A 26099-nucleotide genomic window follows, 5' to 3' on the forward strand; every position below is an offset into this window, starting at 1 on the left:
GCCCTCTGCCGCCCGCCGAGGGACCCGCTGCCGCCGCCGCTGAGGGGCCGCTGCCCGGCTGGCTCCCGCGGGGCGCTGAGGGAAGCTCAGCGCGGGGCGGGGCCCCCGTCTCTCAGCGCCGGGCGGAAGCCGGCGGCCCGCGGGGCAACGAGCGGTGCCCGCCCGAAGGGAACCCCCGGGATCTGCGGAGCGGAGTGAGTGACACCCGGCCTCTCCCGCCCCGGAGCCCACAGGGGCCGCTCGGGCTGTACGGGACAGGGGCGCGGGACGGAGGTCAAGAGGTGGATGCGGGAATTGGTGACAGCCCAAGTGCGGCTCTCGTTACTCCAAGTCATGCCGTGTTGCATTGATTGCTGCATTTAAAAAGGAGAATGCCAAAATAGGTGACATCACAAGAGCAGTTGCTTTCTTGCATACCAGCAGGATGGAAGCACTTGTTAAATTGATCAAACTCTGCAATAATGGGCCTAAAATATAAATGGAGAGCAGCCTCCCCACATCCTCCAGCAACAGGGGCTGAGTGGGGACAGCGGGGGGACTGTTTGCTGAGGAGCCCCGTCATACCCAGCCAGAACCGCTGTGATCTCTGTACCAGCAGGACCCCAAAACCTCTGTAGCTGGTCCCCAGTTTCCGTGGTCTAGGTTGGCTCCACCACAGAGATGCTCTTCGTTCGTCCTGAGAAGAGACCTCTCACCTTGTTCCTAAACAGACAGTGGCTGTCACTAGGAGAAAGTAAAAGACCTCAGACATGTATTTGCATTTTCTTCTTCTCAGGATTACATATGTTGAAGTCGAAAGACATTACCTGGGCTTCACGGTTGCAGGCCACCTGACACAGAGGTTTTCGCTGAAAAGGTCAGTTGGGAGGAATCTTGCTCTTAATAACAGCTACAAAAGTCTTCCCAAGCTTAATGGTGTCATCTTTTTCCTCACGCCTTTCTTAAAGTGCTTTCCTGTAAAAGCATTCATGTCAGGCACCTTAGTGTAAGCTTAATATACCTTCTAATTGAGTGATATTAGGCTGTCATGTTGTTACCTCCTATTGCTCTCTTTTCTGCTGAAAACATCTATTTCTTCCAGTAGTGGGCAGATTTTTAATCTCGAGGTGCACTGCCAATTTGAGATTAGAATCTGACTTTGAAGTTGTAAAGAAGAGCTGTTGCTGATGTTCAAATAACGCTGAACCGCTTAGGGCTAAAGCAGAGAAGAAATAAAATTGTGTTTTTCTAAAGCATCTCTCACACTGTGGTTATCTCAAAGGGCTTTATGAAGCGATGTCAAGTAAAAGAGCACCTTTAAGCATAGCAGCCGTTTTGTGTATAAATGTACCTTTGAACATAGACATTTTTGGCATTAGAGTTATCTATAATAATTTAGTAGGGCTATTATGTATGTTTAATGATCGCTTGCAATGCCGTGAGGAATATCCAATAGTGGTCATTGCTTAAAACCATTAAGAAAAGATAAAGTATGTGTATGTATTAAATTCCTCCTTGAGCTGACTCTAGGTAAGAAAATGCAGCCCGGTAGATTTAATGTTAAAATGAATGTGTGAATCTTTCCAACATATTCCAGTAAATCTGTTACACTTATTAAGTATATAATGTGTTGGTTTAATAAGTTATGTATTTGTGCTGAAGTACTCTAACAAACTATACTTGAACTTACGTTTGAGCAATAAATCTGCCTAACGCAAGCTGGCACACAGTTAATTGCTACTGTAATCACTCTAGCAACAGGACATTGTCATTTAAGAAACACAGATTAATTTCTAAGCTTTAAGCAGAAAGCAATACACGGATCATATAGGATTTTCCAATCTGCATCTGTCCAGAACAGATATGATTAAGTGCATTTTTGTCTAGATATTGATTTATCCACCTGGTTTCCTCAAATGTCAGATATATGTATGATTTTTGTACGAGAAAAATAGGTCTGTTTGGAGTATTGATTGCAGCAGTAGAGTCTGCAGTACAGCTCACTAAAAGGTTTGGTTCATGTTTTAAGACGCTGCAATGTTCTTTAATAAACCTGAAAGTCCTTTAGATGTAGATGTAAAAATCTGCTGCCAGGATTATATTATAATCTTTATTACTTTATTTTTAATCTAGAATAGAAATGTTTTCAAGTTGAACTATCAGTGTTCAGTAATCTTCCCTTAAACCTGCTCAGAATTTATGGATTTTTTATATAGTACTTTACAAGAATGGAAAATGTTGCTACCAGATTCAGTATTTTTTCGTTTTGCTGTATCCTGCTTCTGTGACAGTAGCAGCTTAGTAATTTAATAAGTACAAATGTTTTTATATGTTTGTATGGAGAAAAAGAGAAAAAAAATCACGCAAAAGCAGTAAATGAAGTGTGGTAACTGTGGTAGTAGTTACAAGTTCAAATATAAAATGCAATTGTATGGGTGCATATGTGTATAAACTACAAGGCCCTTTCCCTGGAGAATTTTTTCTTTTCTGAGAACTTAGAGAAGCAAAACCTTCCAAACGATATCTTCCCAACTGGCAAAATATTTCCTGATAATAAGAAACAAATGCTGCTTGCCAAGGCTCTTTGGATTTGTGATTTCCACAGGCTCCAGCAGTTCTGGACGTCTTTTTTGTCAGAGGGTGCTGGAGCATTCTGACAGCAAATCCTTCCCACTTCTCTGCAGTTCCACCTCTCGTTTTGCTGTTGTCTTTACCTTTCAAGAACTCCTTTTCCTTTCTTTGATTAATTTTTGGTTCCACACTTTCTTCAGATTTACTCTGGGCTCTTGTTTTCATTATTCTTTGTTCACACTGTTCTCCCATGGGACCTCGCCTGAATCACATCATCAGAGTCTTCTTTCTCTTGTGTTAAATAGATACTTACCATGGAAATCTCCCATACGGTTACCTGAAACACTCAAGCCAGGTGGTGATATTCATCTGCCAGGTTTTGGAGGGGAGGGATGTGCCATGGAGTGTCTATTTTCACTGACTATAAAAAGTACTTAAGAAGTACATCAGATGTAAACATTTAAAGGTGGGTGAGATGAATTGCACCTTATGAAACTTACTCATTGCCAGTGGAGTGAAACTCTGAGTAATTTCCATACTGAAAGATAAGGCTCAGAATTTTTTTGTCACAATAACAATGGTTCCTGAGGTGATGGATAACAAACACCTTCTTTTCTAGCTCAGCAGCTACCTCGGAACACAAGTGACCATTAGTTATTACTGTCTGAAAGTTGTTCGGTAGTCTCTGAAAAATTGGGAGTCCAGCTGGCTCTTAATCCGTATTCTCAGAATTGACTTCATGATAGATGTCACTGAACCGTCCCAGAGAATATAGTGTGCTTTCTCTTCAGGAGAGGAGATCTTTGGGGCTGTGGTGAATAAGTGTATCAAGGAGATGCTCTGAGGAGTGAATCGGCTGTGAACTGGAATTACCTATGTGGGGCACAAGACTTCAGGAACAGACTCTTTAGGATTCCAGATGAAAGTGAGAGCTCCACATATCTACACTGAGATTAAAAACATGCAAGCAAATAAATAAGCAGAGGAATATACATCCAGCATGACTTGAAAAGTGTCGATACTGGTAATGTCTAAATTGAGACGGGATGCTTTCCTAAAAAATATTGCTGTAGTTCACACAAGAATTGAACCCAGAAATTGTGATGAGCTCTATATATTCAGGAGGTCAGAGTAAATTACCACAGTGCTTTCTTCTGACTTTACAAACTATGGGAGAAGTTCTTCGAACAGGAAGCCGGTCCACACTGACAAGGCAAAAGAAGTAGTTTGCACTGCCACCATCCCGCAGAATTCTTTTTTTCTGAACTTTGGATAACTTGGCACAGTTCTGTTGAAGTCAGTGAAATTAAATTAGATTTACAAAATTAGAAATTCTGATCTATGAACGTTTGAAGCCAAGACTAAAACACACTAAGATACTACCCTTTTTCCCTGGAGCTCCAGTTTGCAGCAGGACTCTTGGGCTTCAGAATTCCTTTTTCAGCAGGACATGATATGTTATATTCTGAAAGATAATATAGAAATGTGACATGGCCAGAACTTCGGTTGATCTTATCTGAAAAGCATGAAAATATTATTCTGAAACCTGTGACAGATAATTTACATTTTGTATATTGGATAGACTACAATAACTATTATAGTTTGCAGGCTAATTCTTTAGTGCACATTTACTCTTTTTACATTTCAATCACTGTCACGAGTGATCAAATGATAGATAAAAAGTTTACTTGATAATAATGGAGTATGTCATCTGCTTTCAGAGGCTCACAGTTCCAAAGCTGAGAAAGACTGAAAGAGGAGGAATGTATAGTGTTACATCATACTTTATCTTTCAGGTAGCTAAATACTGTGACTAAAAGTCAGGTTAGACAGTTACATCTGCACCATGTTTTACAGAAATGGAAAGATAAGTCATGTTGACAAAGCTTTCTTCAGTACAGACCATTGATATAAATGCTTTAGTAGATCTACTTATAATTTTTCACGCTGTCTCCTCTTTTGGCAGCGAACGATATGAAATTTACAGAAGTAACACCTGCAGCTCCCTAAATCACAACCGTTTTGAAAGTTGATGTCTACATATAACATTTCCACATTCAATCACCATAAATATATTAACAGTTATGTGAGTTATGGTGAATCCCTGAAGGCGCACGCTTGAGAAACGATTTTCTTTGCTTCAAGATGTCTTTCTCTCTGACGATCCTGTCTTGCCAGCCAGACTTTCCAAATCTGCACTATAAACACCGTGGTGTAGTGCTGAGCAACTTCCTGCAAGTTACTAAATGCTTTCAACTTCTATTGATCTTTTAGGAATTGAAGGCAGTTGACTATTTACAAGGAAGAGCTGAGACTTTTACAGAATCAAGTGTGAATTAATTCTTTCAGCCTACACATTTGTAGTTACTTTTAGGTATAGTTTGACATTTTCTATTTTTTTCTTCTTGACACAAAAATATACTTAACTGGCAAGCACCTACTGTCACTTCCTTTAAGATTCTCACACCAGCCATCAACTTCTTCTGTTGCTGTTGATGTTATCTTCAGTGTTAGAGGACAAAGTGTTTTGGAGAAACTTAAGTGTAAAAAGCTTTTATTTTTAAAAATTAATGTGCAGTCCTGTGGCTCTCAGCAGATAATTTGCTTCCCTTATGTATATAAACATACTAAAGCCGTGAGCTCTTTTATATTTTTCCGAAATCATAGCAGCCAGATATCCAGACAGCTAATTCAGTTGTGGACTTTTCCTCTGAACAATCAACCTAATTCCAGACTGAAGGTGTAGGCTGCTCAATGATCTGTTGAAAGATCCAGTAGCATTTGGCACGTAGATATTGTTTGCAGCATGTCCCTGACTCTTTCTGGCACACACTAGAGCCTTCTGCTTCCTCCTGCTTCCCTGATGATCACCTTACAGTTGACTGGGAAAGTAAAAGAATATAATTAAGGGAAGTGCAGGTATCCTCAGGTAACATTAGAAAATCACATGTATTGTCCAGCTTTCTGCTTAGCATGTTTAGCAGAGAAATGGGTCCTGTACTTTTTTGATATAGGAGTCACTGTAATTTGTTGTGATGTGCCTTCGCAGAATCACAGAATGTCAGGGATTGGAAGGGACCTCAAAAGCTCATCCAGTCCAATGCCTCTGCCAGAGCAGGAACACCCAGATGAGGTTCCACAGGAAGGTGTCCAGGCGGGTTTGAATGTCTGCAGAGCAGGAGACTCCACAACCTCCCTGGGCAGCCTGGTCCAGTGTCTGTCACCCTCAATGAGAAGAAGTTTCTTCTCAAATTTAAGTGGAACCTCTTGTGTTTCAGTTTGAACCCATTTGATGATGTTCCAAAATCCAAGAGCTTTAAGTCAGGGTGGGATAGACTCAACCTTGAAATAAAATATGACCTGTGAGAATAGCTAAACAGGAAGCAGTAGATCATTATAACTCAGGGTTGTTTGTTTTGTTTTGTTTTGTTTTTTTTAAAAAAAGTAGGAGTTAATATCTTTGTCATAAAATATGCATCGATCTTCTGGAAGAAAGTTACAGCCTGTGTGCTGAGGTTATGGGCCGGACACATTGCAGTTCCCTTTAGTCCCAGGACCATAGTGAGCAGAATCGTGTCCACAATCCTTGCTTTGCTCATTGTACCCGCAGTTGTGTATCAGTCCAATGTCTGTAACTAAATGTCATTTCTCAGGACTTCAGATCATTTCCTGGAGTGATTAGGAAGTTTTCTTTTTCTTGCCCCCTCACTTGCCTCGGTAGAACTGGACAGATAATGCCTTTATTTATCTTTTCCTCCATCAAAACCATCGAAAGTGAGACTCTGGAATGCATGGACGGGCGGCCAGAGAGGGTGAAGATTTCAGACTGGCTGGCTGGGATGTCTTGTTTACAAACCAGCTTTGGGCCTAAGAAGAGAGATCCAAGAGGGAAATTTTTCACAATGAGAACAATGAGCCATGGGAATAATCTCCCCAGGGAAGTGGTGGATTCCTCAACATTTGACACTTTCAAGATTCAACTGGACAGGGTGCTGGGCTGGTCTAGACTGTGCTCTTGCCAAGAAAGGCTGGACCAGATGATCCTTGTGGTCCCTTCCCACCTGGTATTCTGTGGCCTTCTATAATCAGTCAGGCTTGGGCCATGAGCTGGATGTCTATGTGTATGTGTTTATGTCAGAAGGGAGGGATTATACTTACAGCTGGGTGGAGGAATGGAGTAGATTCTGTCTGTACATCGGCTGGTTCCACTCATGTCGCTTTAAGACATTTTAATACATAATATGACAGAAAGAAAATGTTTGGTTCCTGTTTACCTCCTACTGAAAATAAGTTTGTGACTTGACCGTAAAGACTTTCCCAACTACCACATTTCTCAAAATCTTGGGCAGAGTCTGAGGGTTAGATTGTCCTGCAAATTGAACTAGGCAGTAAAGACCTGTCCTACATAAAACTACAGAAGTTTAATTCCAGCCTAAAAACCTTTTTATTTATTAATATCAGACCTTGAGATTTTAGGAGAAGCATAAGGAACTCTGTGTTGTATCAGCAGTTCTTTCTGGGCTCAATTCCAAAGTCTTTCTCATTGTACTCGTGGATATAATATCTAATATCTGTGGATGTTCTTATCACTTCAGTCCTGTGGATCCCAGAGGCCAAATTCATAACCTTTCTGCTTATTTTTTTTCTCCAAAGTTTTATGCTTAAAATGCAAAGATATATATTGCACTTTTTTTTGCAGTGCTGTGAGAAGTGAATGGGGGAAATACTCTCACTCCCTTGTCTTTCAGTCTAATAACTTGCATGAGTAAGTAGGTTCTACTCAGCTTGAACCCCTACAAGAGCGATCACCCAAAAGTGAGGTGGGTATGAAATTCTGTTTTGAAACTGGACCCACATGGAAGCTCACAGTCAGGATTGGGAGTATTTGAAATATTACGTTCCTGATGGCTTCCGATTTGGAGTTTTGGTTTCGGAGCTCTCTTGAGTGGAGATAAGCATGATTACGTACCCTAGCAGTTCCAATAATCTCTAGTTACATTTGGATTCACTGCTATGTATGTTTCATACTGCCTCTCCTATAAATATTGGGGATTAGTTTTTTTCACCTGCATCTATGTAGTTGTTTTTTTCCCTATAAAATTCAATAACAAGAAAAAATCCAATGCATTTATACTCACAGAAAACCAGTCATGCAAAGCATTTGTTTATGAAAGAGAGATGGTTACACTGAGTCAATACTAATACAGTTACCTACTTGAACAAGCTCAGCTACTCTATGCATTACCTAATTCTGCTCTTTAGATCTAATTCTGCTCTTTAGATCCTTTCCTTTTTCTTTTTTTTCTTTTCTTTTCTCTAAGGTTCTCTTTCTGTATTCTCTTGTGTTTTCAAGAACCACCACTAGCTAGAAATGTACGAACTGTTGTCATGGAAAACCTGACTTACCTATACAGATATCTTACCATCACTGTAAACAAAAAGCAGATGCAAGATCTGCAAACTATATTTACAGCTCTGAGACACTGAGGTCTATTCAGTAGAGTTGGCTGGGAAATATTTTCTTCAGTCTGTGCAAATCTTGAAATAAGCTCTTCCTATTCCCAATGGGACAGAGGTTTTCCTTATTCCAAGTGGGACAAAAGCTTATTTTTTTTTAGTGGCAGGGAGGTGAGTGGGATGAGAATTGTTGCTGTTAAATGGTTAAATAAAATTAATTATTTTTAGATGAGTTTGCGTGTTTTACCTTAAACTGTTCCAAATATTTTGTTTCAATTTAGAGTTCTTTTATATGAGCTTCATCACTAAATGGCAAATAGTACTAAAGGTGAGCATTTCTCATTTGGAGAATACTGAAAGAGGAAGATTTTCACTATTTCCTGGACAAAATTGTTTTGAAATTGATAGTTTCACATAAAACCCCCACTTCTGTAGAAATAGCACTTTCCAAGTAAAATTATTTAGATTTGAAAGTGTGACTGGTCTATTTTATCACTGATGCTTACAGGTGAAGACTGCTGGTTTGGAGTGAGTCATTTCTGTGGCCCTCTGAAATCAATGGGAATCTTCTACTTAGTTCCTGAAGATTGAATCAATCATTTTTGCTAAGTGTTAGGTGCCAAGACCATTAAAACAAAAAAATGCCCAGCAATTGGAAGTCGGCTTCACTTCATCTTAGAGACCTACTGAAGCTCGCCGTACCCTGACTTCATTGCCCAGCAATGATTTAAATGATTGAACAACCCTCTGTGCATCCAAGGAGCACATAGCTCCTGGTTCTTCTCCTTTAGCTGTAGTTAGAGGAGGTTACTCACTGCACTACACCTCTGCGGCTGCATTTGATCCTACAAAAATGTGGATTACCCCGGAGTGTTGCATTTGATCTCAGCTTGAAGTCACTTCAAAAGGCACCAGAAGCCAGTCGCGATCCACATTGGAGAAGTGAGTGGTAAAGATGCTCCTTTACCACAGCAGTTCATGTCTGAGTAGTGTTATGACCAAATTTAAGTCTGTGCCATTGTGCATTGCCTGCCTAGCACTCATCTTAAATTTTCAATCACATACTTAGTAAATTAAAACTCATCTACCCCCTGCAGAACAGACAAGAAACCCCATCCCCTCTCCAGCTGCCTGCTGTAATCATTAAGTTACAAGCCATGCTCTCTCAGGTCCCCATGAATATGAATTATTCTGAGCAGGGTGGAACAGCTTCAGCAAAGGTGGCCAAGAGAGACATTCCGAGTGCTCTGCAACTTGGACATGATGGCATTCTCATGGGAAAACAATCTCAAACCTTTAAGGCAAAAGAAGCAACTGGGTCACTTGTACCTGGGTTGCAGCCTCGCCTGGAGCACTGTGTGCAGGTCGGGGCACCACAGGATAAACAGGATATAAAGCTACTGGAGAGTGTCCAGAAGAGGTTGTGAAGTTGGTGAAGGGTTTGGAGAGGAAGCCGCATGAGGAGTGGCTGAAGTCACTTGGTTTGCTCAGCCTGGAGGAAACTGAGGGGAGACATCATGGCTGCTACAGCTTCCTCACAAGGGGAGGAGAAGGGGCAGGTGCTGATCTCTTCTCTCTGGTGACCAGTGACAGAACCTGAGGGAATGGCAGGAAGATGTGACAGGGGAGGTTTAAGTTGGACATTAGGAAAAGATTCTTCACCCAGAGGGTGCTGGACACTGGAACAGGCTCCCCAGGGAGGTGTCACAGCCCCAAGCCTGACAGTGTTCAAGAAGAGACTGGACAACACCCTCAGACACATGGTGTGAACTGTGGGTTGTCCTGTGCAGGGACAGGAGTTGGACTCAATGATCCTTGTGGGTCCTTTCCAACTCAGGGCATTGTGATTCTATGATCCTTATCAGCAAGCTGTTGGGTAAAATACTTACCAGGAGCATCCAGCAGACCCAGCAGAGCTCAGCCTCCTAGCCTAATCTAAGCAGCCTCCTAGCAGTACACTAGTCACAAAACCACTGCTGATATTAATATTCCTTCTTCTGCTGTTAATCATTATTTAGAAATAATGACTGCAGTGGTTTTCTTCACGCAGAAGCGCTTGCTGTGTGACGAGGGGAACGTGAAGCAGCAGCTCTTTGGGCAGGCACACCGCTGGAGACCGGCAGCCTCGCTCGCTCTGCAGCTCACAGCTGTGAAATGGCCTGTTCTGCCGAGCTTGTCAGCAATGCGCATCGTTCAGTTGGCAACAGAGAAAGCTGGGGTTGGCTCATGCATGGTGATTTCCCGTTGATGAGTTGGTTCAGTTGGTACATTCACTTTGGGAAATAAAGTAAGAATATTCTCAGTTTGAGCGAGGCTATGCTGCATGAATATCTCCTTCACAGAAAAGAGAGATGATGACTGCATATACGGCAAGGCACTATTGGCAAGAGTGAAAAGAAAGAGAGGCAATATATCTTTTGGAGGAAATTGTTTCATTCATTTTTCCTTGATCTTTTTGAAGGAGACTTTTTTTCCGTTATTGGTCATCTACCCCATTTGAAGCCAATGGGAATCTGTGCTTCCACCCTTTCCCTGTTTCCCACATACAGTGCATACACCACACAGCCATGGACACAACTTAATGGTGGTGCACAGACTTTATTTCTTCTCCAAAGAAGAGGGATATTACTTTGTAAATATCTTATAGAATTAAAGATTTAGGAATTATTGGCTGTCTTTGATAGTCGAAGTGCAGCTGAACACGAGAGGGGACCAATCTTGTAAGGTTACAGGGTACCAAGGGCAAATGTAACCTGTAAAAGAGATGCAAAAGAACAGGAGCTATGGTTCAGACACCAAGCAGTAAACCTCACTCCATTGCTTGGATTCTGGTACCTTCTGGCACAAAGCTGGTTGTTTTTTGAAGTTGCATGATATAGCATTAATAAGAACAATTCATGGTTTGGCACTGCTCTTCTAGGCAGCACTTCATCAATTTTTGGTGCAGGGAAAGAAGGAGCTTTTGGCTTTTTTTTTGTTTTCCTACATGGCATGCACAGGAGGAACTTCTCATGTTTTATGTAGTCAGTTACTGATAGTTTTTCTGCCACTGGCATTCAGTCTCCTTTGTTATTGCTATGTTTGCCACAGGTCTAAGCGCATAATAAGGATGCAGTACATGTTAGCAAAAAGATCAGAGCGGCCTCTCACTATATAACTTGCTGTTATAGCTGCTGCAAGAACCATTTTCTATTCCTGTTTCTGCTTGGAGGAGAATCCTTCCTGAAAATGTTTAAATAAATTAAATATTCCCAGTATGCACCGTTTAGTGTCAAACTTTCCTATTTTAAGATGATTTTTCTCCCTCCACTTTGTACAGAGGATGTGTGATCGGTAGCCTTGCAAACCTGCAGTGTTAATCAAACCATCCGAACAGCAGCTTGTTTTGTTTCTGGTATCGATACCGATCCTTAATTACCCCACCATTGTTTTAACTACCTCAGCACATCCGTCTCTGTTTTGCTGCACTTCATTTCGTATTACACATTTCCAACTGGAGACTTGACAGGAGGCAGAAGCAATCAAACCATATTGTCTGGCAGAACAGTGGGGAAACTGCCATGTCTCTCATGCAAAAGATTAATAATAGACTATGCGCCGTCTTTGTAAAACAAAACCACGTCTCGCTTAAACGGCTTAAAAGTTACATCCTGTGTGATGCTGTCAGCGTGGGGGCCTGGTGTCAGACATCTAAAGGGAGTTTTAATCTTTGAAGAAGAAGCTATTTTTCTTTGTAAATCGTCCTGGAAGTTCGTGCTGCTGATCTCAGGGCAGGATGCTGACATTAGAGCGTTGCTGCAGATGGGAAGGGACAAACTGTTGCTGGGCAGAAGACGGTCGGGGAAAGCCACAAATAGCTTAGGGGAGAGGAACAGCGGCTGCTGCCAGGTGAGGGAGCTGTTTAGGGCTTGAATTTAAGATCCAGACATTATCTCTGGAATATAAGAAGCCCGATTGCATCACTGCTGCCCTAAAACACCCATAAGAGCCGGGCACATAATTTCTAGGTCTGACTACAGCTAGGAAAAACCTACACAGGTGCTTTCTCCCTCTTTGCTGTGTTTTATGAGGAGGAAGGGATATATCCAGAACCATTAACTGGAAAGAATAGGAGAAGTAGCAAGATTTAAGAAGAGGCAACAAAAGTTTATTTGGGAGTCTTACTTATTTAAGAGCAAGAAAGGATTCAGAAACATGTGAAGCCACTCTAGGGACTGGTCTTCAATCCAGTAGTGTAGCTACTTCATATTGCATTTTCTATGATCCATCTTGCCCACAATCTCAGAATTAAATGTGAAGCACTGGATTTTCTTAATTTCACTAGAGAAATGGCTAAACACAAAATCTGCAGGTGGTGGGGAGGAGGTGAATAGAAAGTCCTGGCAATATGCTTGTAAGGAATATATAATCTTCATTAGAAAATTCAAAGCCTGTCTGCTTGGCGTGGATCCTAGCTGTGTAGTGGTTTGTTTAGTGATGATGGAAAGCTCACTCTACATTAATTCCTAATGGATTATTGCAAAATGTTCTGTAATGATGACGTGCTTGAACTGTTAATTTATTATGAAATGCCTTAAGAGGTTTTATGAAAAGCATAAGATACAATTATTATTGGATCATGCCACCCATTAACTTTAAAGAAAATGAATGTGCTGTAATTCCAACTGGTCCATAAATCTCTTTTGTTTGGAAGTAGACTCATGTCACCCTCGTTTTCTCTGGTAATATCAACGTCTGCTTCTTGTTTGAATAGAAATACATTCAGGCAGATTAAGGGAGTGTACAAATGTGAGTGAAGTCAACTGGGGTTCCCATTGACTGCAGAAGGAGTTGGAGCAGTCCTTGGTTGGTTGGTTTAAGTTTCAAAGAAAAAGGTCTGTGGCAGAGACACAAAGGTTTTTGGCACAGCAGAAGAGAGGAAACGTGAAAACTCTTGTTTCCTAACTGGGAGCATTACTTTATCCTACAGGTGTTTCAGACTCTGAGACGTCTTTTGTTGTCAAAATGAATTTTGCATAAATGTTGAGGTGTGGGAAGTCAGGACCACATTTGTGGCGATAAAGCTGCACACATTCATTTTGTCACTACTGCAGCAGTTGTGCAAACAACCGTCTTACAGCACTTTAGGTTGTGTGTTTTAAGGAACAAATAAGGTCTATCCTGTAAGCTCCCCCTGGCAGTGTGTGTTTTCCTCTGCTCCTGCCCTGTGGGTTTGAAACCACAAGGCCAACTAAGAGAGTGCAGTTCTGAAGGAATCAACAGTCTGTACTGGTTAAGCACTGGCCTGATCCTGTCACATCCCAGACTGACTTGCCCTTTTATATTACAACAAGCCCCTGCTAGGGAGCAAGCTTAACAGGAGGCTGAGTGCTTCAAATGTGGGTGAATGTAACCCCAGGGTAGGTTGTTCACCTGCAGATCTGGTGATACGGACACCTTGAGGCAGAACCGTCTCTCAGCCTGTGGGTCTGTGACCAGTGTGGGGGAGAAGACAGAGAGAGGGGACAGAGTGGGATGGGGACACATCCCCCCTGTGTAACCTCATCTGGGTGTTCCTGCTCCGGCAGGGGGATTGGACTGGATGATCTTTTGAGGTCCCTTCCAATCCCTGACATTCTGTGATTCCTGTGATATAAGACTATGGATCCATATGTAAATCATAGATTTTCCCTAGAGAGAAAGTATTTTACTATCAGTATCTCAGCTTTTAGCATCTAAACCCCATTGTGTTTTACTAGTGCAATTAATTAAAAATAAAGGTGAATATGCCGTACTTTAAATAAGCAACTATCAGCCAGTGAAATAGAATTCACTTTCATGACTATTTGGCAATACAGTTCAAGAACAAAGAAATCCATAGGCTTTCCTATTTGTTGTGCAGGAAGGTTGTTATTACTGTTTACAAAGGAAGAATTTTCCACACAAAATCTGTTAGACTTGCCAGCATCTCTCATGCATTCAAGTGTTGCCATGTGAGACAGATAAAAATCCCACCCGATGATAAAATGTATTAGGAAAGAGGCATCTCTGACAAAGAAAGAGCAGCACTCATGGATAATGGAATAATGAAACATTAATTATTAGTGAATATTTCGGCAACTTAAAACTGATGGTTACTTACGCACTACTATAAATAATCCATACTTTTTAAAATGCTGCCTTTCATTTTTGAGATTAGTATGGTTTTCCTAATCTTTGATTCTCATCTCTGCAAACTTTTGGAAATGGGCTAGAATCTCTAGAGTTCTGCTAATATCTGAATTGATTTAATTTTCTGGCTCAAAGTTGGTCTTGCAAAGACTTTTACATAATTGGTTTTCATATACACTTACCTTTGGAAGGAATTGAAAGTGAAAAACAATTTTGGAAGAAATAAGTGTTTCATTTTCTATTCAGATTTTCAGATTCTAAATATATAAATACTTTCAGTTTTCAGAAGAATATCAAACCCCATTGGAATATTAGTTTTAATGTCAGCAGACCAGCTGTGTTGTGCCAGCGATACCACTGAACTGGTTCATGAAATTTGGCCTCCCTGTTGGTTTCTGACCCAGAAAGTAGTTTTTCAGTCTGCAGATCTGATATCATTTCATCTGGAATGCTCAAGATTTAGTTACAATTACCTTCTAACCTGATTTCAAGAAGGAATGTGGATGCTTGGGGTACCACTGAGCCATTGGAAGGGCACACTTGCCAGTGCGGTCAGTGCCCATTTAACCCATAAGGACCACTCAGAGCGAGGAGATTAACGAGTGAGACTTAACCTTGTTTTGAGTGGGGCTTACACATGAAGCTCAGTACTAATCCTCTGTGTAAGGCTGAATTTCAGCTTTAATTCCCAGACTCGCAGTGAGTGTGTTACAACTGACAGCTAAGTATTCTTACAACGGATACATTAGAAATAATTGAGCTAGGAGACATGATAGTTGTATTTCTAAGTGTTTTCAAGTCATACCGCTTCAGAAATAATGCTGTTGCCACCACGTGCTTGGGAATGAACACGTACCTTGCAAGAAGATATTCTGTTTTTGCAGAAACAGTGTAGACCCCTGATTTCTGCAGAGCGCTCTTGTCTGGAGAAGTCAGCACACCCCCACTGTACTCCAAGCCTCAGATGCTGACAGGTACCACCAGGACTCTGGAGTAACTGTAAGCAGAAAGTGAATTCTGGATATTCATATGTAAATTGAAATAACTGATGTCCCATTGTGGTTTTGCTTTCAAAAAAAATGAGAAGAAAAAAAAAAGAAGAAGAAAAACCACAAACATAATGAAGTATTTGCATGTAAAAAGGCTTTTAACTTACATTCTTTGCTCATTGGCAATCTTTGGAAGCCCATTATTCTTTGCTGCTATTAAATATACCCAGAAAAACATCCACCTTTCTGGGCAAGTAGAACTTCATCAAAAATAATTTATTCTTGTTCATTTATTTCTATAGGATGCAGGCCTTTCTAGACACAGGGCAATTATTTCTAGACACATGTGGGACAGCAACGTAAGATTCCTTGCTGGTGTGGGGTTTTTGAAAATAATCCTAACTAAAGGTTTGTAGACACTGTTTCAGTAGAAAGTCTTCCTATAACAGCAAAGGAAACGTGGATGTCTTCGGTGCCTAATCCTGAGCATGCAGCTTTGTGACCAAAGAACCATGAGCAAATGGCTTTTTCTTCTGAGGACTAATGTTAGTCTTATTCCTGCTGGTGTAAATCTGGAATAAATCCACAGAAGGCAATGACATTACAATGCTAATCCAGTGTTGCTTCCTCATCTGTAAAAGAGGTTAATGACATTGTCCTCTCTTGGGGGATAAGACAAGGATATTTAGTTAATGTTGACTCTTCACTGTGTAAATTGGTAATACATTGTCATCGTTAGTACAAAATTTGTACTGTACAGGTGAAAGAAACAGTTAACACACAAGGTACTCACGCTTAGCCTGCTCTGCTAGGGACAAATCATAATAAATTCGCTTTCATTATAGCACCTCAAGCAATTTTCCCATGACTACTTTCATTAGGGAACGAAGACTGGTCTATACTATTAGGAAAGCAACTAGATGCATGTAAATAAATTAACACCGAAAGATCACTAAGTGTAAAATGTGCATGTGTCCTCCACTATGCTGCTTGTTAGTGGACAGGTCAAAAGAGAGCATTGCAAGTTTAAAATAAGCAGCTTTGATTCTGCTAAGTAATTTGTTGTTATATATATATATATACTGAGAGAGAAAAAAAATACACTCAGACAGAATGGTGGACAGCTAAATAATTATTGCCAGAAGGGATCTGCAGCTTTCAGGTAATCCTTTTAACATTTTTCTGTCTCGTTATTTCTGTACATAAATGAGAAACAACTTTGTAAGAAGTAGCAAGCATACCAGGGATGAAAGACTTAGCATGTGTCTATCAAATGCAAACAGGACTGTAACTGTTTAATTCTTAATAACTCAGAACTAGCCATTCCTGAAGCAATCATGGCCTGGGACACTGTCACAAAGCACGTAGTGGCAAGTGAAACTGTAATAACAATGATTTCCACTCCTGTTCTGAGGTTCATGCTGGTAGTTCTCAATGCATTTGTCAGAAATGGGTGGATTATTCCCATTTTGCAGCTGTGGAAAGTGATCCCATGAGGACAAGTGCCTTGCCTAAGCAAATCAGCAGGTGAAGGCAGTGGGGGGAAGCCACACAGATGGGCACAGGGAAGAGGAAGGTGGCAATGGGGCTGCCATTGCCCACAGAGCTGCTCCCATCTCTGCTCTCGCAACGGGGTAGAGAACCTACCAGCTCCCATCATCTACCCACTGACGTCAGATGGAAGGCAGAAGACAGAAGAGTTCCGTATAAAATAGCGTCAGCTTGTTAGAGAACTCTTCGTTGTGAATGACCGTCTCAAGTGTTTGGATCTCCTTTGGTTTTTTTTCCCAAATACCACTCTTCTCAACCATGTGTTGACACTGACATTTTGCATTGCATCTTCAACCACCAGCTTACCAGTTGGCTTTGTTATCCCCTCTGCTCATGCTGCAGTGAGGAGGAGGCCAAATGAAATCCTTCCTCTGTGGTGTTTTCCATGCTCTAATCTTTCCAGGTGTTCAGTCCTGGGGTGCATTAGGAAAAGTGTGACCAGCAGGCTGAGGGAGGTTCTCCTGCCCCTATACTCTGCCCTGGCGAGGCTGTATCTGGAGTTCTGGGCTCCCCAGTTTAAGAAGTATAGGGAATTAATGGAGGGAGTTCAGTGGCAGGCTACAAAGATGAGGAGTCTGCAGCATCTTTCTTATGAGGAGAGAGTGAGAGAACTGTGTCTGTTCAGCCTGGAGAAGAGAAGCTGAGAGGGATCTCATCAGTGTTTATAAATATCTCAAGGGTGGGTGTCAAGAGGATGGGACCAGACTCCTTTCAGTGGTGCCCAATGATAGGATGAGGGGCAACTGAAGCACAGGAGATTCCATCTGAGTATGAGGAGAAACTTCTTTACTTGGAGGGTTCCAGAGCCCTGGAACAGGCTGCCCAGAGAGGTTGTGGAGTCTCCTTCTCTGGAGACATTCAAACCCACCTGGACACATTCCTGTGTGATCTGCTCTGGTGAACCTGCTTTAGCAGGTGGGTTGGACTGGATGATCTCCAGAGATCCCTTCCAACCCCAGCCATTCTGCGATTCTGTGATTCTGATCTCTTGAATTAGGTTGGCAGTACACAGCTTTCCAGCGTGGACCAGCTCAGGTTTGCACACCTTGCAAGGTCCAGAGAATTCAGACAGTAATGGCTGAAGCTTCCTCCTGTCCCAGCCAGCATGATTGTCTCCAGTGAGGTAATTTTTCTGGAGCAAAACATTGTTAAACCAGTTCTGTATTAACTGACAATGTTTTTACACTGAACTCTTGAGCTGGCAGCGTAGCTAGAGTAGCTTGGGTGCCAGCTGCCAAGTATTTACACAGGATTTCAAGCTGGCTTGTTCTAATTCACACTGTGATAGCTACATTGCTACTGGTTCCTCAGTCATCATGCTACTGAGTTTGGTTTTAGCAACATGATATAAGAATATGCTAGACTTATCTTTGTTGCCAAAATATTTGCAAGAAAAAAACAAAGATATTACAACAATCATGGGGAATTACACACTGGGAAAACATTTTATTTCCAAAATTAGGCTTTTGTATATTCATGTGCTAAAAGGAAAAGAAGCAACAGTATTTCCTAGAAAGTTTTAATTTTGGAAAGAAATTAATCAAGTAACTTTTTCTGTAGTCTCTATGAATTAGCAACAGCACTGGTTTGGCCAACTTGTCCTGCAAAGAGAGCTCATTAAATCTAATTGGACACACTGTATAGCAAAGAATCATATGATAAAACTATGAATTTTATGTCCAATTAGAAAAATACTCTGTGGTGTTCAGCACTGATTCCAGTGGTGGATGTCTGCCAAGATACATTTAACTGAAGCGTGCATGTGGGTTAGATTAATACATTCTGAGATGGAATCAGCCCTGACAACAGGGAAGTCATTTATTAGAGGCAATTACTCCAAGATCACAGCAAAACTGCACGTTAAAAGAAATCATAAACTCAGAAAAAAATATCAATGTTAATTAAAATTTATTACCTCTGATTTGAATAGAAGGCTTAGTAGAAGAGATGAGGATTTTCTTAAGATCTTATAACTTGAACATAGTGAATCAAAATGAACACATGCCTTGCCAGTAGAAAATAGGGCTCACATCCTCCCCTGCACTCAAAAGCAAAGGGAAAATGCGCACTTAAATGATGCGAGGATGAGATCCAAAGTGCCTATTTATGCCCTTCTTACAGGCTTCACAAAGTCTGGTCTCAGCAGGGTGAATCAAAGAAATGAAATTATGCATGTAAGGTCCGTATTCTCAAAGAAAAGAATTAGATGCTACCCAGGGTAGCCCAGAATGCCACACAAGGGCTTGGCGGTCAGCCAGTATAAAATCCTGAGGATAACAAGTGTCTGAGCAGTTCTCTTTTACTGGACTTTGGAGCTCCTACCCGCTCAGGATACACAGGACAGAGCCTTCCCCTTGCTGTGGTGCCCTGAGCGTGGCTCCTTCTTTCCAGAGGAATGTCACAGCTGAAGGACAAATCCAGCCTGGGGTCTCAACTCCCTCATTAGCTTTGAGGGTTCATCTCAGGATTGCCTAATGTAAAATGCATTGATAGTTCAGAGCACAGCAGAGAAGAATTCCATCTTTGCCTGACTGCCAGGTCGCCTCACCTTTCTCTCCATGGCTCCAGAGGCTGGTACCACCCTGTGTGCTCTTTTGCCAGTGTCATTCCAGGATGCACGGCAGCCCAGCTGGCACAGGGCATGCCCCAGAGAGACCTTCCTAGCCTGAGACAGGGCTTTTGCACGCTAAGGATCAACCCCCACATCTCCACTGCCCAGAATAACTGCTCTGACCTACACAACACCACTGAGGAAGCAACAGTATCACTTTTAAATAAGGTAACTTGGCTGTCATGCTATACACTGAAAAAAATACAGTCCTTATGTGATGTATATAAGTTTATAGTTATAAGTCAAGTGGGAGCATGCCATCTCTGAGAGAAGGTTTGCTGAGGATCACAGGATTTTGAAGATTTATTTCTTAAGTTCTCCCCAGCTTCTTGTCTCTGGGCACTGAAGGAACGCCCCAAGAACCCTCCTGACTCCAAGGCATGGGATGTCCTAACAGCACAGGATTTTTGCACAGACACTCAGAGTGTTGGCTAAAAAGAAATAGTTTCTTGAGGTCTTGGCACAGGGTAACGCTCTCATGGTGAATTAGATCTCTCAAACAGGATGGTTATTTGTTGAGATGGCAATGGGAGTTGCCATTTGGCATCCTTGCAATGGAATCTTAACTGGATCATGTGGTCAAGCTTCTGAAACCACTGTTTGGCTCGATTCTTAGACAAGCCAACTGGCCTGTGGTGCTATGTGACCGCTCCAGCATGTATATGATGCATTCCTACAGATTATCTTAAAAACCATACAAAACACCTCTTAACTGTTGTAAGAATTTACAAAGGTCTTATGTGACTGTTTTTGCATATGTAGGAACAGTTTCTATTGCCTGTTTACAAATGTCTACACAAAGTTTGGCAGATTCTGCAGCAAGAACCATGTAAGGGGGTCTCTCGAGCAGATTCTCCACCCAAAATGTTAATCAACACACTTAAGCCTATAAATTGATATAGGGACAGCAGGAGCTGTCAGGGGAAATCTCTAAAACCATCTAAAATTCCTATCTGGAGAGCTTCTGTGAAAGTCAAATTTTAAATTGCGGAGGCGGCTCGAAGTCCAGTCAATCACTGTGTCTCGAGTTGGTTCATTGTTTCAAATCAATGTAAATCGTCGATGCAGATGACTAGCTGAGGAGCTCCTAGACCACCCAGGGAATTAATGACTTAAGGGCTCTGGGTGTGTGCACAGGTACAGCCCTGACCTACAGCACAGCTGCAACTAAGGGACAAGCTTGACTTTCATGCCTACAACTTCAGCTCCATAACTCTTGCCCCATTTTGTTAGCTCTGTCTGTACTGTCAGAAACTCTTCAATATATTTCTCAAATGGCTTCCTTCTTTGGATCATAATTTCTCAGAACAAAACCTCTTAATAAATCCCTAGTAAGGGAATGGACTGTTTAAGGGTACAGATTAAAATACCACATCCAGTATGGAGGCTAGCAAACAAACAAGAAACTTATGTTTTCAGTAAATCTAGATATTTGTGCATCTCCCATCACCACACTGTCTAAATGGGTCATTGCCTTTATATATCATTAGTATTAAACTCATTTTATACTTGGGTAACTGAGCCTCAGGTTTTTTGGGTCCCAGCCCAATGTCTTCCACTAGTGCACGAATGCTGTTCTTATTTGATCATTGTTTTTTCTACTATTGTTGCTTTTACAGATAAGAGAAGTGACAAAGAAAATAACATAAACGTCTAACTCTTGTCACCTTCATTCTTAAACCACTTTTCATTTACATGGAATAAAATTTAACTTCTAGCAGAGGACTGAGCAATAGGCCTGACAAGCACTGGTTGGCCTTGTGTGCATAGAATTTCACCTTGGTCAGTCTTTTTCCTCCAAACAATGTCACTGTCTGGCAGTGATTCGTGCCTCGTTGTTCTTTGCCACCTGCAGTGGAATGAGATGCCTGACCAGCCAGCCCAGCCTGTGTGAGAGGAGGCTGACAAATAATGTGCAATAGAGCTTTATTTTTTCCCCAGTATGTGTTTACTCTGCATCACAGAAAATCCATTTGTCAAATATTAATTGAATTCTCCAACATTTGGCATATTTGCATAACTATTATGAAATGGAGCGTTATCTCCCTTGGTATTATACCCATTTCCCTTAGATGGTGTCTCTTTGATCCATTAATCACGTTTCCCCGTATCCTCCCACAGAAGCTTAATTGCTCACATCCTGCAGAACACACTCGCAAAGAAAGAAATTAGCTCTATGTAAATCCAAGTTTATTACCTTGCCTTTATAGACGTAAAACAATAAAATTATCCGCTAAAAAGGACAGTGATAAAATTCCAGATGAGCATTGATCACCCTAGGAAGCAGATTGAGGCAATTTTATTGGGCCAGTGGGAAAAAAAATGGTTTTGCTTTACCAAGGACGTTACTGGGGCAAATGACACTGCTGTCCGTGTATTTCTCCACTACCGCTGCTGTCCGCTTTACTGACTTCAGTATTACTTTAATACCTGAAACAAAGGGTCAGATTCAATAAACACCTCTGATTTTAGGGCTGATGTAGGCTCTTACACCTCGGCATTCCTGGAACCTCAAGGTATCATCTAGAGATGCGAGCACACCAGTAGGGAACCACATAAAGTCAAAGGTGCAGCTATCTAGTGCTAGCTTGGAGGGAATACTGAGAAGAGGAATAGATCTTAAATTCCACCTCTCAGACCTGTAGGGAAATACTTTTCAGAAAATATATCTTTAGTCTCCAACCTTAACTAAATATAGAAACTGACATTTAAGAAAAATAAAAAAGCTGGGCAAAGGTGTTTTGTTTTCTTTTCCCCGATAGGAGCAGGTGGTAGGAACTGCACTGACTTAATGGCGGTTTTGGTCACAGCCCTTGTGGAGTAAGTGGGAAAGATTCAATGTTTCTTGGTCCAAGTCAGAGTCAACTGGTGTTCATGTTCTAACCACCAGGCACAGCTCTTTGTAGGAAGATGGGATCACGTCCCCATTCCTGTGAAGCCATGCAACTGTGCAAAACATCATTCACTGACAATTTGGCCATAGAGAGAGTGAGCAGATGACTCTACTCAGGCTGTTCAGACTAAAACATGGAAAACAGGAGGCCTGGTCTCCAATTGTCCCTTCAGTCACAAAAGAAAATAGTAGCATGTTTTGTGCAGAGCTCTGTGCAGTTTTTGTGCTGCATGTACTTAGAGCACACTAGATGCTGACCTGTATTAAAAAAAAATGTAATTCCTGAATCTTGTTCGGGTTTAGATTCTGAGCCATTAAGTCCTGTCCACGTGGGAGCAGCTTGAACATGTAAAGGTCAGCAAATCTAGAAGTTCAGGGGTCTTTAGGATTAAAAAAATGCTAACTTCTCGACTTCCTTAGCTTAGCTAGGCTTTTCAGGATCAGGATTCTGGGACTTAGTGCCACTTATCAGATCAATCCCAAAGAGACTAAGCCAAGATAACATGCACAAAAATATATGGTCTTGCATAAAACTGAAGCTCAGATTCTAGTTTACCAAGCTCACATCTAAGTCATTAATCAGCTTCCCTTCCACATTTTCTTCTCTTGACTCTAAATGTACCTCTTTCCAGTCACTGAAGACCCTTTGTTCTTTTATCCCTCCTTGGTTTCTATAATATTTAGCAAAATGATGACAGAAAATGTCTCCATGTCTGCAGAGAGATTTGTTTCTGTTGAAGAGTAAAATGGGACCAATAAGAACCAGTATATCACTGCTCCACGTTCACTGCTTTCTTCTAAATACAAGTTCATTTACTCTGCAGCTTTTTTCCAAGTTCCTCCCCATGGTGCAAATTCATTCTCACTCCTTGTAAATTCTTCTTCACCATCCATTCCTTTTGTAAGGTTCTCTTTGAAACATATTTCTTCCATAAAGCCTTTTAATGACTCCATCTATATCATCAGTTTCTTTCTACTAAAGAAAACATCAAAGGTAATTTGTGGTAGAAGTGTAATCTGGTATATCACAAGTCTGTCTGATCATATAGTCTGTTTGATTTAGACTCTGAAGGTCTTGATCAAACCAGGATCCAGTCTTTCACTCTGTGGAAATTTTACTGGTATTTCAGAAACAATATTAAGATATTATAACAGATATCCCAGGATAATGACATGTACTTTCCTGCATTCTGGATCTTATCCTGTATGTCACCCACACTAAAAGTTGTCAGAAGCCAACAGTAAGGAAAAGGGTGTATCTAGCACACATTTTTTAGTTGCTTTATCTGTAAATGACTATTAGCACATCAAAAGGGATTCTGATTGAATCAGTGATTAAGTTGGCAGGACCTGACTATTCACTTGTTCTTTATGATTTCATCAGAACCTTTAACCTCTTGTTTGGCAATTTGTAGACTTAAAGCCTTAAACTATCTTCAAGATGTTATTATGTTAATTTTACTGCTTACAGCACAGCATTTGGATGTACACGTGAGGGAAACTGAAGCTTGTGAAAACTCCAACACCTCCTGTGCACAATGTAATGAATATAAGCAATCAAAAGGAGGAGGCAAACAATATAAAACGAGCCAGTTTGGGGTGGAGGAAAAGTAATCATTTTAAAATTTAAAAAAAAATGAGTTTTCTCCCAGTTTCATCTGTGCTATGTGCTGAAAATACTATGTTTACTACCAATGTACGACTAAACTTAAAAAGCATTTTTAATCACATAAGGAGGTCTTTATCTATAAGGTAAAATTTTAAGCTATTTAAGAGATCTTGCTGGAGTAGAATCCATTATTTGAAGGAAATAACAGAAAATCCAGTAGTGTTCTATTTTCTGCTTGAAACTACGTGCAATAAAGCAAGTAATGTTCAGTACAGTTTCTGAAATTGAATAAAAGTAGACATTACGAGAAGAAACAAAGGAAGGTTAGCCAAACGAGATATGGCACAGTAGTTGAGAAAAGCTGGCGAAGACCAGCTGTGAACTCACTGGACTGAGTATAATTGCCCTATTTGTGCACATAGTTACTATGCATATTATAACAATTGGGGAAAACTCGGTGTGTGGTTCCAATATATTTTAGAAGGCTGAGCACAAATTACAAGAATTTTAGTAGATGAATGTACACAAACCAAGTTTGTGTTGTAGAATTCTGCATACGCCGGCACCACTGAGTGATTAGGCAGAGTGGTTTTGAGGACATGCAGCAGGACAGTTACACAAGGTTCCTTTTTATTTGTAAAAACCCATGTACAGCTGACTTCTGTTCGCATTAAGCTTTGGGAGGGAGTTTGAGAGTCCACTTTAAAATGACCTTATGTAGCATCATTGTTCATATGTGAATAATAATCTCTTACCACCTCACAGCTGGTTGTTTTCCAGAGAACCAAACCATTATGCTGGGCTAAGGATGCTGGTGAAGTCCAGGGACGTTTGTGACAGAGAACAGGCATCGCTCAAGGTTGCTGTTGGCTCCCTAACATGAGCTTCTAGACCAATGTTGTAAGAAAGCATGCAGTTTTTATTCTGTAAGACACTACCCAGATCTGAATGTAGAGCCACTTCTTTGTCTTTCCGTGGCAATAATTTTAGGATGTACATTGTATTTAATGACAGGATATTATCCTTTTAACAGCTACTTAGCTTTTTATGCCTTATATTTTGCTCCTTTTTTTTTTTTTTTTTTCCCCAAACTGTAGTATCTTTTTCATTACTACAATATGCAAGTGGAGAATTTATCCAGGCAGAGCTCTGGATACAGTTGCTGGGGTACTGGAAAGCAGAGCCTTGCAGCCTTCTTTTACATGACATGGAGTGTAATAATGAAAGCTACCCTTCCCCATCTGTCAAGAAAATTTATCTCCAAATCAGTCTCAGGCAGAGATTATTATAGGCTGCACTTACATGGGCTGACCACAGTAGATTAGTCAGTCTCAAAACCAAAGATTAGCCATTTTTCCTTGTTAGGAAACTTCATCTGTGTTTGCAAAGCTTACACACGAAAAATGTGCTTAACACAAACTATTTAACAAAAGCACTTTGCAGTTTTGAGATTCTATGAACTGGAGGATTACAAACCTTTGTAAAACCACATCCTGTCAGTTCCTGATGGTCACAATAATTAGACATCTGGTGTCAGGTGCTAAAAAAGATAAAAGCATAGGAGAAGTAATCACAGATCAGACCAAAACGAACCACAGGGAAACACGTTAAGACCATATGATAATGTGATTATGTGACACTGTGGAACACTGGATGCAGAGAAAGGCCAATTCAAACCGAGAGAAGTTCTTAATTCATTCAGACACCGATCAGCAAGAAGGAGGCGAGAAACAGAAAATTGCATTACTACCTAATGAGGTGTTAGAGGACTCTGGGTGGGGTGTTTAGTATCTGAATACGACACTTTCTTTAATGCTCTTCCTTCAGAGGTTTCAAGGAGAATACTTAATTCTTGCAGGGTGCCAAGTCCTCTTCAAGGGTAAACCATCAGGTGATTGCAATGTTCTGTTCCTGGATCTCAGAAATCCTATAAAACCTGAAGCTGCAGAAAAGCCTGTGAGGTCACCCTTGTCCTGTGAGAGTGAGAGAGAGTGGGCAGTTAAGAATTTCTAATGAAGGAGCAAGTGCTCCTGCATGGCAGCAAAAGGCAGAGGCTGCATGTGCTGCTCTACTCAACCTGCTCATGAGACAGGGATTCTGTTCTCTGTGGGCACACGAGAGCAACTCCAGCCTCACTGACCTTATCTGCAGAGTTTACTGTCCCACAGAGCACGTCAAGGCAACCTGCCTGTGCCAGCAGCTTCTGTCACACTTCATCCGCTGATGGAATAAACATCCTCTGTGACAGGAAAGTACGGACAGTCCCACCCTGAAAAGCAATTTTCTGGG

The 26099-nt window shown here is 41.2% G+C and overlaps 1 long non-coding RNA gene across 1 annotated transcript; it reads left to right on the forward strand.

The window, feature by feature from the left end:
• Positions 1-85: 85 nt before the first annotated feature.
• LOC139826964 (uncharacterized) lies at positions 86-24893 on the forward strand. Its single transcript, XR_011737130.1, has 3 exons — positions 86-194; positions 776-856; positions 24591-24893. It is a non-coding gene; the product is annotated as an uncharacterized lncRNA (long non-coding RNA).
• The last annotated feature ends 1206 nt before the right edge of the window (positions 24894-26099 follow it).

Source organism: Patagioenas fasciata, chromosome 1 (genome assembly GCF_037038585.1).
Source record: "Patagioenas fasciata isolate bPatFas1 chromosome 1, bPatFas1.hap1, whole genome shotgun sequence".
Lineage (NCBI taxonomy): Eukaryota > Metazoa > Chordata > Aves > Columbiformes > Columbidae > Patagioenas > Patagioenas fasciata.